The sequence below is a fragment of the Gobius niger genome (genome assembly GCF_951799975.1).
Source record: "Gobius niger genome assembly, chromosome: 4".
Lineage (NCBI taxonomy): Eukaryota > Metazoa > Chordata > Actinopteri > Gobiiformes > Gobiidae > Gobius > Gobius niger.
In genome coordinates, this window is record NC_136855.1 from 20,628,852 (window position 1) to 20,650,119 (window position 21,268).

Below are 21,268 nucleotides of genomic sequence, written 5' to 3' on the forward strand. Positions count from 1 at the left end.
CAGAGATCCCATTGCTGAAAGGGGAAGCCCAAGCTGGAGAAGGACAAACAAAACATGCAAATTGTGTGCACATGTGAAGCCACAGCATTAACCCCTGCACCACTGTGTCGCCCTCTAAGATCTTTATAGACTCATGTATTGCCTGTTTTATGCAACGTGTTCTTTAGAGCTGGTTTTCTGCAGGGTCTAGTATCTTATTTTGAGCACACAAGGCAGACCCTTGTTATGCAAATCATTAAACTTTGTGTGTGTGTGTTCCCTGTGTGTAGCGTACCCTCATTATTCTCCATCTTCATTAATAACAGCTATGCTTTTTAATTTCTTTTGCAGGGCCTAAATTAAATGTGTCATCCTTTAGAATAAATAGTGTGGATCCCAGTGTCCTCTCTCTCCCCTTCCCCTGCGCTCTCTTCAGAAGTCCGCTCTTATTATGTGCATCAGACAAACACAAGTGGTAATTTACAAGAGAAATAAAGCATTGCTCCAATTAGTCTTAAGTCAAATAAATGAATAATAAATTGTGAATAAAAATGAAATATCAATTATGTTTTTTATGGGTTTGACATTCATCGAGTGGTAAGTTTTAAGATAATCAACTGAGAGTCAAAGTAGTTCAGCAACATAAAAGCAATTTAATTTGGTTCTTATTGACTTACGGCTGTGACACTGGCAATACAGGGTTGTCTGACCATCACAAACTATCAAAACATCGTATAACTTCTGTATCAGTATCAAAGTAAAACCAGGCATCGTAGCCAATATAAAAATAACAAAAGTAAAAGATGGCCAGACTCTCTCTCTCTATAGTGTCTCCCCATTCAAACAAGACTTTTGTCATGACAACACGGGGGAAACTCAACGCGCTGAATGTTTTTACAGTAGCAGCGCTCCCAGCATCACTCTCCCGTACTTCCCTTGTTCTCCCTTTCCATGTCAACACATTTATCTTTCTGCGAGACAACGCGCGGGCGGCACGGCGATCACTTTGTCCTCCCGCTTTTGTTGCCGTTTCCGTCCTCTGTACTTTTACCCCCTATTGTTGTTCTGTTGTTGTTCCCTTTCCCTTACTCCCTAACCCCCCCTGTTCCCTCGCTCCCCGGTGTGATCCCCCCTGTGCGCCTGCTCCATCTCCTGGGCCCTGACCCCTCCTGGTGACCCCCTTGAAGTAGCGGTGACTTTGGTGCACAGTGCAGCCTAGTTGCTAGAAGTCAGCGCGGAGGCTACAGATATGAGCCGCAAACTTTATTTCCCCCCAAGTCAGCATAAAAGTATGTGTGAGTGTGTGAGAGAATAGATCCTGTTGCATCCTTCTGGTCCAGTGAGTGTGTGCGCATTGTGGATCCTGTTGCACGGTAGTCCTCTGTCAGTGTCTGCCTCCTGATCTGATTGATTGTTCTGGGTAAATTAGGACTGGGCGCTGGTGATGGGCACAGGAGTGAGTTACACCCTTCACTTGTGCCCTTGTCCTCCACAACCCGCCACGTCGCTGCTTTTATTTTTTATGTCACGCTCACTATCCGGTCGCATCATTTAACTGTATGTTGTGCATGAGTTCATTATGTTTTTTACTTTTATTGCTTTTTGTTTCTCTACTTTGTCACAATTGACTTTTACGTTTACTTTCAGCTCAGCCTCAAAACAGCCTCTTATTTTAACCTCTTAACCCCCACCTGAACTGAGCACATTTCCTCCAGTTTGGCTTTACCCAAACATTAAAGCTTCTTGAAAAAAGCATCAAAATAGCAACAAAAATGAGACGAAAACAAGAATGAAAATGCAACAAAAGAGTGACAAAATCGTAACATAAAAGCCATAAAAGAGCAACAGAAAAATGACCAAAACGAAACAAACAAGTGACAAAAGTGATGAGAAATGGAGATAAGATAGTTATCTGAAGTTCGGGAGCAGGACCACACCTCTCGTACGCCCCTTCTGGCTGCCGGCCTGTTTAAGCCCCCCGTTTACTGACCTTGTCCTCTCGTTTGGTGTTTCCGGCCCCACTCTCCCTCCTTTTATTCGTTTCCTTCTGCTTCTCCTCCAGGTATGGGGACACAAGCCCGGGAGCTTCCCTCATCGAAGCCCCAAAACGTCATTTTAACTTTGTCAAGTTGTTATTAAACATGTTCTCGTGCATACCATCTGAGGTTGTGGTCCATGTGAGAGTGAATGTGACAAAAACGCATTGAAAAAAGCAATGTGCAGACGTAATAGCAAAGATGTGAGGGAAATTATCCGTTGAGCTGAAGTGGAGAAAATGCACTTAGTTAAGTGGTGAAGAATGAAATGAAAACTTTTTGTGTATCAAAAAGCATATTAATCAGGTTTATCTAGGTGCACGTTGTCTATTTTCATGAATCCTAATTCATTTGCTCGAAATTGTAATTCAAGAGGTAGCAATGTGAAAAATATATCGCCCAAACCCAACCCTTCTGCACACTGACAATCCTTCTGTTTATTCCTCTCATCCTGTTTCCACTGCTCTCCTGTGTTCTCCTCTATTAAATATAGTTCTTATCACTAAACTGCTGAATTGGTAACACTGTCAAAAAGCTGCTGGCAAATGTGGCCGGGGAAACTGGACCCCCTCCTCCATAAATAGCTGTTTGTTTGCTCTGTGTTTGTTTGCATTGGCTCTTTTTGGATTGGGCCTGGAGGGACCATTTTTCAGGAAAGACAGCACGGCTTTTGGGAATACTCAGAACGTCCACGCACCCTGTTGTTTTTACAGATTCCGTACTTCTCTCCGAATCCACGGCTCGATGTTTCTTTTATTATAATTAGATTGTGACAGTTCAAGTGGGTTTTTCCCCGACATTTTGCTCTTAGTTTAAACACTTTTTCACATACCTCTTTTCGGCCAGCTTACTGTATACATATTTTTAATTAAAGTTTTGTGCCCTGTGTTACTCGTTGGCAATAAAGACAACTTGAACATAAGCTTGAAAGTAATATATAAAAAACCTTGGTTCAGTTTAACATTTCTAATGACTTTTCTGAAAGTCATGAACATTGCCAGTACATGAATCCCTTCAACTCTCGTTTTCTTCTGTGTTTTCTCAATTGAAAGTTAACCAGTCTTTCCTGTGCATTCAAGCTTTACTGTCTGTTGGGATACTTCCTTACTTTTTTTTTACCTACTCTTTAGGATTTGTTTTGTGTAGTTTCTGTTGTTGCATCTTCTCTCTAAATCACTTTCCCTCTTCCCCTGCAGCAGGAGTCCGGCTGACTGCGGCGCTCTCAAGCCTCCCGGAGAGCGACATCAGTTTGGTCACTTTGCCCAGCACTCCTTCTTCCTCTGTCTCCCTCCCTTCCCTCGCTTTCTGTCACTTCCTCATTCCCCCACACGCTGCCCGGCGCTTCATGGCACGCCAGCCCTGCCTCTCAGCTGCTGACCATTGACCATGTAGAAGAGGAAGAGGCAGCCGGTCAACGTGCTGCTGGAGCATCCCGCAACAAGGAGTGAGTAGTAGAGTGCGAGTAGAGCCAGAGAGTGAGCGGAGTGGGACAGAAAAGAGAAGGGAGAATGTTACAGAGCCGTGTCCTTGAAAACTGCACCACAACTCTTTGAGAAGAGCGGGAAACGGTGTGAGTAACATGCATCACAGCGGTACACATGTGGATTTGCCTGTGTGCACGAGTAGTACTGTTGTGTGTGTGTGTGTGTGTGTGTGTGTGTGCGCGTGTATGTGTGTGTATGTGTGTGTGTGTATGTGTGTGCGTGCGTGCGTGCGCGTGTGTGTGTGTGTGTGTGTGTGTGTGTGTGAGCAAGTGTGAAACCTGCTGCTTGTGCGCTGACCTGCCAAGCTTTCAGTGAAGGGGTTTTTGGCTGTCGGTCTTCTCCGCTATTGTCTGCCTGCCTAAGTGTTGCTGACAGGGGATTATGGGAAATACAAAACACCGTATGGACCAGAAAAACCTAGTGCCAAACTTCATAGAGATGCAGACACGCAAGCATGGAGCTCCATGGTGAGAGCTCTGTTTGACTGGTACTGTGTGTGTAAGGATTAGGCTTGTATGTTTATCATCTGTGCTATTGTTCGACTCAATGAAATATTGTTATCTCAACTACAGCACAGGAAAGTCAAAAAGTGCTACATGAAATATCAAGTAAAAAAGTGTCCACACCTGAGTTTTGCGGTACGCCTTATCCATTTTCTAATCACTCTTAAAGATCAATAAGAGAAAACTTATAGAGATAAACTTCAAGCTTTGACAATATACAATAGAGGGAAGTCATTACAACCCTAACCTAACCTAATCCCTACTGTTGTTGTTGTTTTAAGATGCCATCTCCAGCACTTTGAGGTTGACAGATCAAAGCCACACACTGTGACCCATTGAACTATCTGTAACTAATCATAGGCCACAAGCCACACCACATGCCACGGAGCGCAGTCCGGTTACACCCATCAAAATATAACAACGGTCGACATGTCACTCATGTTTGCAAAGCTTCCTCGAAATGTCTGTCATTGCTAAGGGTGTGTTTTATTGTGTTTTGTGCGTTTGGGTCTTGATGATATTTCCAAAAATGCCCTGGTCACTTCATACCCTGCAGAACAGGGCGTATCATGTGTCGGTATCATCAGCCATCTTTGATCATTTATAGTGAGACAAGTGTGGCACAGATCATTCTCCTGGATTATATTTAGACTTTAATTTATAGCATATGAAGTAGATGAGTGGCATACCAAAGGGCAAGTGCGGTGTCATTTCTAGGTTTGCAATATTTATTGGTCATAGGATGTTCCCAGAATGAATGTATTCAGTGTAATCAAGCTTCGCCTCATGAGAGATATCATTTGTTTTGTTTGGATATCACTCAAGCAAAAATGTTCTTTAATATGTACCGTTTTGTTGAAATTAACACATAGTGACCCTACTGGCCAATGGGCAACCACATAGAAAACAGTAAGAGATAGGGAATTCGCTCTCAGTTCTTTCAACTCTCAGTAACACAATGGCATTTCAAACTCCAATCACCGCGCTAAAAATGAAAAAGTGCACTCATTTAATGACGAAACACAATGCTCCTGTTGTCTTTGACGCCTGTTATCTCATGTGTCTCAGAATGCACAGACTGAGATGAAGCAGATTTGATGATGTCCACAAGTTCATATTTAGACCGTAGACAGTATCCCCAGGGCCAGTGTGTAACTCTGCTGCATGTTTGTAGAGTGTGAGCATGCCGCACAAATGTTTGTTTATGTGTGTGGATGTGTCCAATGTGTTTTAGGCTGTTCCAGACGACCAATTGAGGTCAGTCACTCAATAATTTAAAGCCTACCACTGGTTAGTGCATAAGCTAGGTCGCCCAATCACAGAGCCTGTGCCTGACCAATAATGACAGACAGTAATAGTGCGTAATGACATAAAAGGGCATAATTAAGAGAAGATAATGCTCTCTTTTATTCTGATTTAAATCTGTTTTATGTCTTCAGGGTGATCAAAAGTCCAAAGAAGCTTACCATGGTTCATTTCAAGAAGACAGCATCAGAGTACTGCTTCTCGAGGAAATAATCAGGTAAAAATATTGTTAATGTATTTTAACCAGATAAAACCTGATCCATTTTGAGGACATTTTGTCAACAGCAACAGATTTTGCCTTTGTCTCTGTCTGACGTGTGGTCCTTGTATTATGAACAGTTGTTAATGCCTGACACACATTTGTGCCCAGACTCAGTGATTTGAGACTGGATATGAGGATAAAAGATGATATGAGACTGAATGCATCCAAAAACTGACTGCCTGCCATTCTAGGCATCTTGGGCTGACGTAATGTTATAGCTATATCAATGACTTGTCTATCTGGATCCGTCAAGCTCATCTTTCATCATTGCACACTGAAAGTGATGTCATCTTGTCTCTAAATGCCATTTCATTAGGACTAAAAGTTTTGTGGTGGTGCAGTCTCCAATTGACAAACTCACTGTTAACTCTTGCAAAATGTCCTCCTCCTTCAACCCTTTTTTAAGTTGCTGAGTGTCTACCAGTGTCTCTCAGTTCTGTTTAAGCCGTCTGTATTTACTGCTAATCCTTTTTATGCTTCTCACAATCAGGAGCCCCAGTGAGATGCTGTAGATTTAGCCAGAGGTTGATCTCATGATTAGTATTCAGCTGTCAGAGCCCGTCAATCAACTTTTGGAGGCCTCTTTCTATCCCCCTCTCCCTCCATCAATTCTCCATTAAAATCTTAATGTATACCTGCTACATTTGTCCACGCAGCATGTGTGTGTGTGCACACTGTATCGGGATGTTTGAAGCTGCGTGGTCCAGAAGAGAGAGCCCTGTGTGCATTAATGGAGACATATACCCAGCCTCCTCCTGATTTCCCAGGAAGTTACCCTCCATCTTCTTAAATGACATGAAAAGACTCCGAGACAGATATATGCATGAATTAATTGGCTTGAATAGGAGTATTTAGAAGCATAATCCACAGGGATTAACACGAGAAGCCCTCTCTGGGTTTAAACTGCTGTGCATTCACCGCACAGAATTGTTTAATTTCTCTTCATTCTCTTCTCACACACCATCAAGCTGTCAAGTGTAGGATTAACAGCGAATAAAGCCCATTGCACCAATAACCTTTATTTTTTAATGATACAATACGCTACATTTTTGTAATAAACTGGTTGGTCACACTTACTAACTATAAATGCTCTGAAACAAATTGAAAATTCACCTCACCATTGTCCCACGACGCTCTATAATTCAATATAAAATATTGAATTAACAAAATACGAACAAAAAGCTTGCATATTGTTTACTTCTTTCCTCTCACTATGCCTCCCTCCTCGGCTCGTATTGGCTTCACACCACAAGTCTATGAGATACTGAGCAGATCAATGCCTATAGATTGGCTCATTGGAAGCCATTAGTTATGGGTTTTTATAAAGCTAGTCATTATTGTGCTTAATCTTGCAGAAAATTAAATTTAGAGTTGTGTACAGTGTTTTGGTTAAAAGTTGTTGATTTCCCTCCCCCTTTCACTCAATCACAAGCTGCTGCTTTTCCCCCCCGTTTTGACACATTTTTGCATTTTATTAACTTTGCATAAGTAAAATCTGCACAGGTTAACTATATGAGAGTTAGAGAGTTAGACATATAGTTGAGATGGCATGCAAACACTGCTGAAATTATGTGCATTAACAAAAAAATACTGTAAACATTTTTTATTATGTTGCGCTTTTAAACTACTAACAAGTTTACCTATTTATAATTTCAAAAAGACCTCTATGTCATTATTTCTCAGCATATCATGTTGGATTTTTTTTCTTTTTCTTTTCTTGCTTTGGATTCTCCGGACCCCCATTCTGAGACTCTCCCCTTGGCCTTCTGATTCCTCGTGCTAAATCCCTCTTTGGCTTCACATCAGCTCCAACTGAACAATAGAAGTCCTGAGCTCTGAAGGATTGCTCCCTCTCCCGACCCAGTGCGACCGGCGCCCCCATCCTCCACCCTCCCTCAGCGTGATGATATGCAGAGTGGGGAAGCAGCCTTCTTTTGTTTAGCTTAGCACAAATGAAAATTGCTAATCAATTTTTACCCCCTCTTATTTCATGGCGTGTGGCTCCTGCCCCTCCCCTGCCAGCTGTCATTGTGTGGTTGTGGCACAGGGCTGAAAGCTTCATTAGCAGGAGGACAGCATGTTTTGCCCCTTAGCGCTGTATTCATGGAATTACTAAAGATAGATAGGACATAGCTCGGTGTCATTTATTGAATTAGTCCAAATATTCCGCTTTGTGTCAGGGTTATGTAGAAAGTCAGAAAGGTGAGAGGCAGAGAGCCAAGTCTCGTTTTTGTTTTACAATCTTCATGTTGTTAAATCTACTCCTTATCCTGGGCTGCATGTCCGTGCTTTATTTGGGTAGATTCACTTCAGTTACATTTACTTCAGGATATTGCACATGATTAGTATACTTTACATGTTCACATTTTTGTCAGTCAATCTCAGATTTGGGGAATTGTTTTTCTTACAAGGGGCCACAGGAGAAACCTGAATTGAGTCAGAAGGCCCCACCAACAATAACTTTCTCCTATTGTAGATTGCACCACATTGTGTACTTGATCAGTTGAACTTTAATAATCTGTAAACATGTAGTCATATCAGATCTAATTCAAGACTAGACCATATGTATACCAGAAATAAGGGCTAAGACCAGGTCTAAAGCAGGACTAAACAACATCTTAACTAGGCCAAAAGCCGGTCTACTACAGAACTAAGCAAGACAATAAGGCAAAAGGGAAGCCAAAGAACCACAGTGCTTCTCAAACAAAATAAGCCTCTCACTCAGCACACTCTCATGGCTGCAGTGCGGACAGAGGGCTGATCAGGCACCTGTTCGAGGGAATCTAGACTTTTTGGAAAAACTCAGCTGTAAATGACACTCTGCAGAGAAGCGCACTTGTGTGTGCATTGTTATTTATTCAGCTTCAGTCACTCTTATCCTCTGCCCTTATCTTTGTACTTCCCACAAATGCAGATCGAGTCAAAGGGGAAAGGAAACAATTAATGTAAATTATTTAGAAGATATCATTTCTGTTGTTGTACCTTACCTTGAAGTCTTATGTAAACTATAAAGGCAGGTAAAACATGCTCTCCACCTGCCGCGGCCCGTGAGAGCCTGATCTGGCCCGCGGGCCGTGATTTGCCTGGGTCCGGTCAAGCCACATTTCAGATTCAGATTAATTTATTCATTTAAACATTTAACAGATGAAGAGAGGAAATATTTATACATATAGTCTGAAATGGAACATGCACAAGCTAAAGCTTATTGTGCCTATCCCTGTGTATTTACTAAACAAGAACAGCTGCCAATGTGTCTTATGCATGCAGTTATACTTTTTTTTTCAATCCTCCGTTTTTACCAGCACTATTTTGACTTCCGTGGCTACTGTACCCTCCTCTGCTAACTATTACTCAAACAAACTGCTGTGGATGGTCAAGCGCATCCTATTTGCATTAACAGAGCTGGGAAAGGACCAACTAACATCTATTGTAATGCACAGTACTCTGCAATAAATTTCTTTTGGGAACTCTGAATGTTGGCAGGTTATGACCAAGCACTTCCACTAGAGTGAACACTTGCCTTCTCAGCATCACATTGTTTTAGCGTGATGCAGCTGATGCATAAGAGTCCTGGTCAGAGGTCAAGATGGCCCGACTTAATGGGATCAAATGGTTCTTGCTGCATTCGCTTTTTACACATTGCTGCTAACAACCTTTTTTACTTGGTTTTTGTACATGTATTTTAAGTTTGTTTTTATTAAATTCATGATATACGGTTTAGCTTAGCTACGCAACTGCCATCGATTGAGTCATTTATCGATGAGGTCATGCATGAGTTTTTGTAACTATACCACTAATTTAGTCAGTCTTTCAGGGTCCTCCTTCACCTCCTCCTTACTGTAATCTTGTGCAACACGTGTCATGTTTTTCCACTCTCGTTCCATCTCAGCATGTTGACCATGAGTATTTTTTTCCATTTCCTTCTATTTATAGTCCCCGGAGTTGTCTTGTCACCCCATCCCGCCGTGTCTGGTTGCCTTATGGATGCTATTAATAACAAGCAAAGGGAGATATATTGATACTTCAGTCCAGCGATAAGACATGACTCCCTTAATTCAATCAGGCTCCTGTTTTAATGTTCCCTGACCACAGAGAGCAGAACACCTGTTGAGTGAGCTCTAGTGACTGAAAACACAAGTGCTATGATTAATAACAAACATTTTGTGGTTTACTTTATTGTGTTTAGCTATGAACCTTGTAAAAGTAGCCATTTGTGAAAAAAAATCAGCCTGATGCATGACATTTGCGCCATATTATGATTCATTGATGTTGTGTATGGTCAAACCAAATAGTCAATATGTGACGAAAAGGGGTTTACCTTTTTTGTCACATAATAACCCCGAAGGACGGCCATGACGGTAAAAATGCCCATTTCGTCACATTTTGACTAAAAAGGTTCAAAACCTTTAAGTAAGACCTCTCAAACAATTAGATGATTTGTGGAAATGTTAAGGGATGTAAAACATCACAAACATATTTTAATATATGAAGTTTATTTTACGTATTCCAGCTATAGTTCAGTTTAATATGTTTGGACACATTTGAACTTCTTTCATGTACAGTGTAATGCATGTCAGGTCTATTCTCACTTATGTCACTGGATGCAGCATGTGACACTAAGGACTAACAAGGACCAAGCCTCTTTCCATTCAGCTTTACACAAGGGCAGCTGCTTCCTCAGTGGAATATCCAAGTGTAGCCGGGACTTCTTCTACGAACTGTAGAGGACAGTCAGCTAAGATCCCTAGTATCTAATTACTCATTTTAACATGGTTCGAAACACATAATAAATTGTTTAACAAAAAGCTACAAATTAGTTACATTGCAATTATGTATTTTTAAGAAAAGCTTGAATTTTATATCACACTACTGACCTGTTGACCTGTAATGATCTGTAACAGTCTATTAGAAAGCCAGATTTATTCTAAATCTTTCAGAAATAGGTAGGAATCAAACCTCATGTTTGATATTCTCCTGCCTGAATAAAAGGTTTCCGTATTCAGGGAATTTTGATTCACAAAGAGTGCCTAGAGTTTTCTTTTCTCACACAGGTTTAGCTCCCTAAATTCCAAAGCCACCTTCACCTCAGAGCAACATTTATTTTACAAAAGCAGAGACATTTTCCATGGTCAAATTTATTGTCAAAAATTATGCTAAATGACATAGATAAACGTGTATGTAACTAAAAACCTATGAGGGAAGTGTGTCTAAGTAGTCTGGCTATTACTTCTGCTGAGTGATGTGTTTGTGTGTGTAGTTGACTGTGTACTAGCATGTGCAGTAAGGTGTAAGTCCAGTGGAAAACCAGGAGGAGTTGTTAATCCATGCAATTGGTCAGGCAGAAAGGCCATTCATATAAATAGCTGACTGAGTCACATTTAGACATACAGATGTCCAGTACTTGAGCCAAGAACGAGAATAACTACAGAACATGACAGAAATAAGCGTCTCAAAGAAAGGCCAGTGACTAGAGACTTTTTATAGACTTTAAGTCACACTGGATTCAGATGACTTCATCGTTCAGCACTAAATATCAGACATGCCATGGCACAATTAGAGCGTGCAACTGACAATTTCTCTCTAATGATTATTCCTGTCTCTGGTCACTGTAATTCGCTCAGTACATGCTCAACACCTGCTCAAGTCTTCTCTATAGTTTTGGATATTGAAATTCTTCAGCAGTTTGTGGTAGTGTGTTGTTTTTTAGAAGTGTAAATCTTTCAGCGTCTGGTAGGACTGCACAGTGTAGTTATTGTTGTAATGATATTATATGACACCATCCATATCACAAAAGAAGCCACAACAAAATGATAAATCACTAATGTCTTCAATCTGACTGAGATTTACACACTTTTTGCTAACATAGCCAAAACAAAAAATGGGCAAAAGTTCAGTTTTTCTCACAGTTTTTTTGGGTGGGGGGTTTGCTTCAGTACAAACCCTCTGTATTGATGTGTGAAATCTTTTTTTTTTTTTCTAAAAGGAAATTTCTTTTTGACATAATCTGATGAAAAAAGGAAAAGGTTTTTTTTTTTACTCAATGGAATGTACTGTGTTGAAGTAGTTACCATCATTTCCAGATTATAAACCACTGCTTTTTTCACACGCTCTAAACCATGCGGCCTATTCACCTCATTCTGCCCTGCTCACTTTTGCCTTTTTGCACTTCTGTTGTATTGACCCGTCCGGTAGGGCGCGTTATGACGTACATTAGATTGATTTGCGTAAAATGTTCATTTGCACCAACAAGTCAACACTGCACTGTTTCTCTGGCCGGCCTGAAAACAGCTTTGTGTCCCTGTATTTACTGATTTTCTCTTGATGTCTACAGTCCAATGTAAACTAATACGAGTGAAGGGGCGGGCACAATTCATGGCAACGCCCACGAGAACCTCCGGAATAAGATGAATGCAACAAAGTTGAAAATTGTTTGTTGGTATACTTTATTGTATTTCCCCGTAGGGAAATTTGTCCTCTGCATTTAACCCATCCTTCGATGCCGCTGGGGCAACCCGTAAGGAGCCGCGCCCGGGGACCCATCTCCATGTTGTGGAGCCAGGCTGATGGTCAGAATCACCTGGCTATTGCACATGTTTTTAGTGGTAGGGGAAACCGGAGTGCCCGGAGTAAACCTACGCAGACACAGGGAGAACATGCAAACTCCACACAGAAAGGTCCCGTCCTGGTGGGAATCGAACCCAGGACCTTCTAGCTGTGAAGCGGAGGCGCCAACTGCTGCGCTACCGTGCCGCCCATTTACACCCTTTTACGCGCAACCGGCATTGAGTTTAGATCTAAAACCGCGATATTCAGGTTATTATTGAATGTCGAATTTTTTGCTCATTATGTTTCCGGTGATGTCCAGTTCTCGGGTTCCCAAATCAACAATTATTTTTTTTAAATGTTATTAAATGCTCATAGACAAGGCATGTTTATTTATACCGTGCATTTCGTACACAAGGCAACTCAATGCGCCTTGTGACATAGGCTGATCATGTCATGTGTACAGTATGTCCAGCCCTCCTCAAACTCCTCTATCTTTCCACCTCTGCACGTCCCCCTCTTGACTCAAACTATGTCTTCCTACCCTCCAATTTCTCCCATTACTCATCCTTTTTTTTTTGGTACACTTCTTCTTTTTTATTAGATATATTTTTCTACTCCCTCTGTATTGAGATAACCCCCTTTACAACACCCCAGGTGACCCAGTCTGTGACCTGTGACCCAAGGGGTAAATGCAAGGTCCCATCTCACCAGGAAATAAAGACATTAGCTTCCTCCCGCTGTCTGACCCCTTCACCTTCCTGGTCTTCCTTTACCCCTGTGTCTAGATCCCTCTGTCCTAATCCCCCTATACTATCTCTCCGTCTGTGTTTTTATTTTCTCTTCATTCTCCCTCTTCACAATCTCTGCTGCCTCTTGTCTGTGAGATTATATTCTCTACAATCTGTATCTCTACAATCTCTACATCCAATTTCTTAAAAGTACAGTAAGCTTAAATAGACTTGTGCTGAAATACCATTGTTGTTTTGCTCTTCATTAGGGGCATATCATTTTAAACATAGGGTATTGTGATCATCATGGGGGAGTCCTTTACAGAGACCTGTGTACAAATGCAAGCAGTAGAAGACTGGACCTGGCATAGAGACAGAGCTGATACGAGCAAATATGCATTACCAGACAACCATTTATGCCCCTGGACCTATTCTGGGCAGTCTGTGGGCAGTGAGAGGAAATTAGAGAACAGATGAATTAAGTCTGCACTAAGACAGCCCAAGTATTGTACGCTCTGCCAGCTCTGCTGTCAAAAAGCAACATTTCGGCTTCAGGTAGATTTTTTTTATTGTTATTTCTTTTTGAGTTTGCTATGTGTTATTGTAGCTGTAAGATATCTTCAGTCTGACCCACAGCAAAGAAGTGAAAAGTTGCTAAAGACCACGTGAGCTGCACATGTCGCAGACACAGTTTAAAAAGTCTCCTTATGCGTGCGCCTGCTTTGAGCTCGTCTTTATGCTGTAGTTTATGTGCATAAACGTGGTCTATATATCTTCTCCTCTTTGTCTATGTTCTTTCATGACTCGCTGCTGTGTGTGCGTCTGCATCATTACTGTGTTGGTTTTTCATCCCAAGTGGAAAAAAGGCAAAGCTTTCCCCAGAGAGCCTCCTGCTCGCTCCCGCACTCCCCGGAGAAACAGAGACAGAGGGAAAAACGTTTGTCTGGTGCAGTTGTTCTCAAGCACCAACACAAGTCACACTCGTCACCTGTGTGCGACTATGCTTTATGCATATTCATAACGGCTCCATCTCAAGATATAGAACACAAACACGGACAAACGCTCTGAACATCCAGCGCGCATTCACTTACTCAAAACTTTTCCTAATACAAACAGGAAAGAAATGCTAGTGAGTGTAAAAAAAAAGAGAGAATGCTTTATTTACGGAAAAGTGGCTACAACTCTGGTTAAAACATGACTTCACTTCTTCATAAAACTGAGCATTTTGTTCTCATCATAACCATCTAAAAAGAAAGCTAAGACAAACAAGGGCATTTCTTATAAACATGAGTAGCATGAGAGAAAAGCATGATTTTAAGTTGCCTATTCACTTGATAAAGCTGTGTTGTTGTTTTGTACAATTAGTTAGATCTATTGGCATTGCTTATCTGTACACTACCTAGAGATTCAGTCCATGCCCTTTGACTGTTTTAAATGAAGAGCTGAGAACTGTCACCTTGAAATATAACGATCCGTTATTCTGTTTTCTAGATTGCATCATGACGATACAGCCACCCTTTCACTCATAGAGGAGGTAAGTCTTTGGTCTTCTTTATTTCTCTGTTTGTCAAAAGTGGTGAATCTGGATAAACCTTTCAGCACCATGGACAGAGTCTGACCATCCAACAGTAACAAAACACAACAACGCAACTCAGAATCTCTGACAGTGTCTTTTCTGTCTTAATTTCTTCTTTTTATAAACACTTGCAGCCTCACAAAACAAAACACTGACATGGGACAGTACTGTAATGAAACAGAATCGACAGAAAGACAACAACAAAAACAAATAGTAAGTAAGCAAATACAGTGAGAAAAGTCAAAAAGATAATGAATACAGTAAGAAAAGTTAAAAAAAAAAAAAGTATAATTTTCCTCTGTGGACTTAACTGTAAAAGTCGTGCCACTCTAGTCCTCTTCTTCTCTGGACCATTCATGAAGTCACGCAGTTTGTTGTTTGAATCCTCTGACCTCAGCGGCATTCCCAGCGGCGAACAGTCATTTAGAATGTCCTGGGTTCAATTCCCACTTTCTGTGGGTTTTTTCTCCCCACGTCTGGATGGGTTTTCTTCAGGTTCTCCGGTTTTACCCATTATCCCAAATTATGGGCAATAGGTAAATCCTCCAACTAGGTGATTCCACATCTGGAGATGGGTCCCCGGGTGCTGCCTACTGCTCCTTACGGGTTGTATACAGTAGTGACTAATAAAGCACCTTAACCTTAAAGTGATATTTCAGGATTTTTGACATTTCCTTGTTATCCAGAGTGTTGTTGATTTCTGAAGATATATCTATTTTGGAATTCATGCAGTCCTTATATTTGAAGGGTTTAGTGGTGCTAGGCTAGTGCTAGGCTAGCGCATGTCTATGGTAACTAGTAGCCTGCATTAAAAACAGTCTAACCCACGCACAGTGCACCTGAGGCAAATCACTTATAACACCAGACTACTGATATAAATGTCTGTGTTGACTGAATAATTTTTGAAATATAAGCATTTTGCATTTAAAATAACTTAAATCAGCTTCCTGGTTGTAAGCTACGCAGCGGTGGAGTGATCTGCTCAGTTACCGGATCTAAGGTAGTTTGTTTACCTGCAGCCGGCATTACTATACGTGGAATTCACAAAGGAGCTTTCTACAAATCAGATATGGCAATTGACAATGTTTTTAATGCAGGCTACTAGTTACCATAGACATGCGGTAGCCTAGCCCTAGCCTAGCACCACTAAACTCTTCAAATATAAGGACTGCATGAATTTAAAAAATATATATATATCTCCAGAAATCAACAACACTCTGGATAATTAGGAAATGAGGCCCTATGTCAAAAGTCCTGAAATATCCCTTGATTTCATGGCCAGGTGCAGTTTGCATGTTGATCCCGTATTCCCATTCCCTACGTTTCCTCCATGTGCTATTATTATAAACACGTACAATAGTGTTCCCTTTACGGACAGGACTTGAATCTCACAAGGATGTTTCTACTTCTTTTTGTGATCATATTTACATTATACTGTATGCAAGATACAGTAGATTGGATATTTCTAAATGGAGATAGAGTGGAGATCTGGAGCGTATGTGTGTGTGAGTTTATGACAGATGGGCCGACTGTGACCCATAGGGCAAACACAGTATAGGCTTATGATAACCTTAAAACCATAATACATAACATCGCCGCACAGAGACATACTGTGATGGCAGTGACACAATGTAAAAATAACTTTAGACCGTGTAAGTTGTTTTGTTCTATACCATATAATTCAAATGCTCATGGAAAATGTTTGTCTCCCCATGGCAGTCAGTCCTTGCCACGATTTGTTTGACTGGTTAAGGTTCATTTTCTTAACTTTTGTTTTCCAATGTCATTTCAATTCTTTTTCAAATTTTATGAACACACAGTCACACGACAGACTTCTTGTGTGTTCTTTTAAAAACATTCCAAAACATCTTCCTCAACATTTGGCCTTAAAACAATGTTCCTCTGTTGGGATGAAAACACTGTATTGGGTTTATTTGAGTTTAACACAAACTAAAGGTCAGTACTCGAGAGGTTAACAGTGTGGGAGTCATGGGGAGCCAATTTGTGTGGATGGCAGACACACAGCCGAAGCTTATGGACCTGAGGGCCACAACTCAGTTATAGGACAATTAACACTTCAGGTCAACTCAGGTCAACTGCATGTGTGGGCGGATGGGCACAGGGGAGCGCACAGAGGAAGGGAAAACTCCTCTCCACAGATACAAGCGATAACTAACAACCCTGTCCTGCTCTCACCAGCCACTTTTGTATAATTGATTTGTCATTGAAATTATAATTGGTATTGACTCAGTTGCATTTGTTTGTATTCAAGTCAAACATTTTTGAACAGTACCTCATTTACAATCCAGTGTGTTGGGCTCATAAACCCGTCTTCTTGTGTTGCTCAAAGCTTAGACAAGTTGTTATTAGGAATGTGTTAGTACAATAGAGCTGGTAGGTCACAATATGGAATTGTCTTTGTTTTATTTTGTTAACAATATTATTGCCTTATTTTCATCACAGTATTTTTACATCCATTACATTTAAACATACAAAAAAACTAATGTTGTTTAAAGCAGTACTAAGTAACTTGTTTACCTTAATAAATAATTTTCGTAGTCCCTCTGGGGAAAATACAAGTGTTGATGGGATGACTTGGGGTCTTTTTATCTTCCCTGGCCAGAAAACCACACTTGCAGCTTTCCCTGCACCGGGTTGGAGGCCCAATACACACTAATGGAATCACAAAGAAGAAGCTAACAGGCTAACGGGCAAATCTAACTGCGGGCTAGTGAACAGTATAATTAAACAGTATTTACAGCCAAGTTTGAGTGAAAAAAATTATCTCCATCGTGTAATTGGATGTACAATATCCCTCTCTCCCTTTGTCTTTTCTGTCAGTGTAGTATTTACGCTCACTGACAATTAATGAGTAAAAAACCGTAACATGTTACGACACCTGCAGTGGCACTTATGGCCTCTAGGGGCATGAGTTACTTAGTTCTGCTTTAAACATACAAAAACAAGTTAAACTAAATTAAATTTTACTATGAAAATCTCAGTCAGTCGGAAGATCTTTGGGATTTCGCAATGTATAATAAATACATCAGCCACCTCCGACAGCATGACATTTTTTTCCATTATAAATGTAAGTTCTCCACCTCCAAATTTGATAAGGATAAGGCAACTGAAAATTCCAAATCAGTCCATTACGCTTACTTCACTTGATGCAATTATAGAAAAGAGTGTCCAGCTGAAGAAACCAATATATTGTTTAATTTAGGCATTTTATTCTATAGCTACTGCAGTTGTATTTTTCTCTTGCTGTCATTCTCTGCATGTGCTTGTCTCCTCGCGTCTTTTATCTGCCTTGCCCTGTCTGCCCTCAGCGCCAAACCTCCACTTATTAGAGAAATAGAATGAAACATAGACAATGGAGCGCAAAAGCAAGAATATAGAAAAGAGAGGGAGACAAGAGAGGGGTGAAAATGCTTGTCAGGCTTTGTTTGTCAGATGGCTGTGTATGTGTAAGTAAGATTTCTGCTTATTAGACAGGAAGTGTATCTCTTACAATAGCATTCTGACGTCTCCACTCCTCTAATGTGGAAACCTGTTAAGATTCCTCCTCCAGATACTATGCGCGCAGTCAAATGCACAGAGCACGCAGACGTCACGGCAGCAGATAAGATGCAGCTGCTGCGTTTGAGACAGAAGCACTGAGTCAGCCGTATATATTCACTCACTTCAGACTTCAGACTCGCAAACGCCCAGACGCACGAGCATCCGCGAATGACTGCGGGAACACATCACATACAAGCTACAATTAAATGTTTGGAAATGAATTCGCTCAACCATAAGCTTTTAAAGAAGTGAGACAGCTGTAAAGTGGAGAAGCACAAACGTAGCATTGTTTACTCAATGAAAGTTGGCGTTGGTTTGAGGGTATTTGTTTTTGTGTTGTAATGATCACTTTTGTATTGTCTGGTAATGCAATATAATTCAAATTTATTTTATTCTTATTGAAGATTTGTTTGTCAGAGAAGTTTGTAGTTGTCAAATCTCTATCCAAACAGATGACACACAACAAAAATCAGGTACAGCGGCTTTTTTGAGAGAGAGGTTTGGTAAAAAGTGTATTCCACCCAAAAAAAAACTTTACTTACTACCCCTATATAGATGTGCTATAGCCAGCACACATACATAAATGAATTATGACATAACCTAATAATTAAAAAGAAGACACTCATTCAAAGGAGAGAACGTTCCTCTGCACGATTCTACAGTAATTGCTGAACGGTGCGCTGTGCCACCTTGTGCATGCTAAAAAGTGTGCAGGTTTTGCGTGTGCCAGTAGCGGAGTGAGCCCGACTGTTTGTCTGATGAACAAACAGTCGGGCCATTCCCTAATCCCACGAGTTTTTAGGCACACGTACACAACGTACACCCGCCAAATCCCACTGTGTGTGTGAACAAACAGAGGATGAAAGGCAAGACAGCGAGGGGAAGAGCCCATATAAAAGCTGCTGTTTTATTAATGAACCTGGAAACAGGCTTGGGATTCTCAGGGTCTGAGTGTGCGCCGCGACTGGACTGACACACAAACACACACAGTCTAATAAATTCACCCTAATTCATTCTTTCTTTTCTCTGGGGAAGAGCCAGCAGTTTGCTTGATCCAAGGAAGCTTCATGTTACCTCCACTAAATAATTGATGCTCTCTCTTTCTATCTGATGCTCTGTCTTCCTGCTTTGTACGTATCAGACTGATTTTTTTTTTCTTATTTTGTAGATTTTCCTTGTCTATATTTTGTTGTGTTCCATTTTGATTCTTTGTTCTGTAAGACATTTACAAAATGAGTAAGTCCTCAAAAGTAATTAAAGGTGAGAGATGTTATAAAGTTAGGTCTGAATCACACTGTTATTTAAGGGGAAATGACTTGTTTCACCTTTAAGTGACGGACAAAAATAAACAGCTGTGACTGACCCATCCTTAAATCGGGCTGTGGAGATTATTAATTGACTGTGAATGGAGCTCCTTCCACGCTTCCGCTTTCAAAAAGTTGGAGTGGCGGTCACTCCAGGCTTAGGTTTAGGTGCTACAGTTTGTATCGCAGATGACTTCATCAATGTAAGAGAAGATGACTGTACAGACTATCCTATGTACAAATGTTTAGGTGAGCATTGCTTCGTTGCAGGCCTTTTTTGCTCTGAGACTTGAGTCTGTAATCCGGCCATCAGAGAGTTTTCCTGGGGCACACGCCGACGCACACATTGTTATCAGCCTGCCCAGTGAACCATTATGATGTGTGTGTGCGTGCGCTGATGAGGGGATACCAGTCGTCCCATGACAGAGGTAATCCTGTTCAGTGGCAGGACTGGATATCCCGACTGGAGCAGGAGTGTGTCTGAGTGTATCCCATAGCAGCAGGTCAGCGAGCTCAAATCTACTGTCTCCTAAGAACTCCTCTAGTGTTACCAGCATTAGCGAGTGCTTGTAATTGTATTAGTCCAGATTTGTTCAGTCACCGACAGCCTGTGAAATTATTAGAAGAGAGCGTGTTTGTTATATGGTTATAGATCCAAAGTTGTAACCGTAGAAGAAACTGTAAAGCAGAACTCATAAAGTACCAACATTTGCAGAGTCTTGATACATTAGTCACTACAAATCCCAGCTCTGTGGGATAAGAGTAGAGGTGGAAATTGCTTGATTGTGTTGGTTTATTTTACTTTTAAATTGTTCAAATAACTAACAGGTAGATTTTAATTACATCTCTACACAGTGAGCAAATCATAATCACATGTTTAGTTGACGCAATTAGCAAATTCCAGGGATATCATGTCGAAAAGGAGCTTTGACTTATTTGTGTGGCGTCTTTACCTGCTCTTTTTGAAAAAGGGTGCAGGTACTTTTTAAATTGTTACTTGTAGTCCAAACTCATTCCCAACTCACATTTCTCCCAATTCTCCACAGGGGTGAGTTTATAGGCAACTTTCTGGAGCCATTTCTGATTAATGTCAATTATTTCAACTAGCCTGCAAGGTTACAATTCATGCAAAAGGTTTAAAATCAAACACAAAGGTCTTTTTTCACAAATTTCTGCCTCTAAAACACACTCAAGGAGGACAGAACAAATGTTATTCCGCTGCGAGGGAGAGGAAAAAAATCAGGTATTGGGCCTTTAATACAACACATGCTTTTGGCATAAGACAACATCATATTTTATTCATATTTAAGAGCTGCTTGGAAGATGATTTTCTGAGATGAGGTTGAGTGTGAGTCTCTTGTGTGTTGGTAGCTACTGTGTCTGTTTTTCACTGTACCAGCAGGGGGCTAATGGAATGGCGTTGTTGGTATAAAGGAATTACTAGTCTTCTTTGCCAAAAATCAACTCATAATCTGCTTTACTGGCACCGCGAGGCAGGCAACTAAATTACTTCCAGTACCTGCTGAAGCACACACATATACTGGCGATTATTAAACAGATCTTACCAAAAGAAACCCCTCTCACGTGAGCAAGAGAAATGACTTGGATGGGATAGATGGCGCTGCAATATGAAAGGGAAAGAGGTGCAGAGACAGTGTAAGGGGGGCAGCAGGGGCAGGGCGCGAGTACGGGATGGGGAGCGATGAGATGCTGCAGGGTTATCAGCGATTAACAGTTCCACCCTATAGAGCGTTGGATTGGACTTCAAAGAAACAACTGTTTTTGTTTTTTAGGCCTAGTGAAACCCTGTCGGTGATGTGGCATTTACGCACAAACAAATTAGTCCAATTAAAATTCAGCGATTGCGGGAAATGTACGAGGCAAGATTGAAGAGATTGAGTCGTTGAGGAGGGTTGGGAAATGGAGCTGACAGGATGAGGTTCAAAAACTAAGCCAGAAGCACTTAGATGAGGCAATATTCAGG

The 21,268-nt window shown here is 41.0% G+C and overlaps 1 protein-coding gene across 2 annotated transcripts in view; it reads left to right on the forward strand.

Moving 5' to 3' along the window:
- Positions 1-3,340: 3,340 nt before the first annotated feature.
- esrrga (estrogen-related receptor gamma a) overlaps positions 3,341-21,268 on the forward strand; it is an 86,621-nt gene continuing 68,693 nt past the window's right edge. The window contains exons 1-3 of one of the 2 annotated variants that reach the window (XM_079554994.1): positions 3,341-3,459; positions 5,442-5,524; positions 14,335-14,377. The gene's annotated coding sequence lies outside the window, so the exon portion shown is untranslated. Of the gene's footprint in view, positions 3,584-5,441; positions 5,525-14,334; positions 14,378-21,268 lie in introns of both variants that reach the window. The other variant, XM_079554993.1, reaches the window with a different exon arrangement.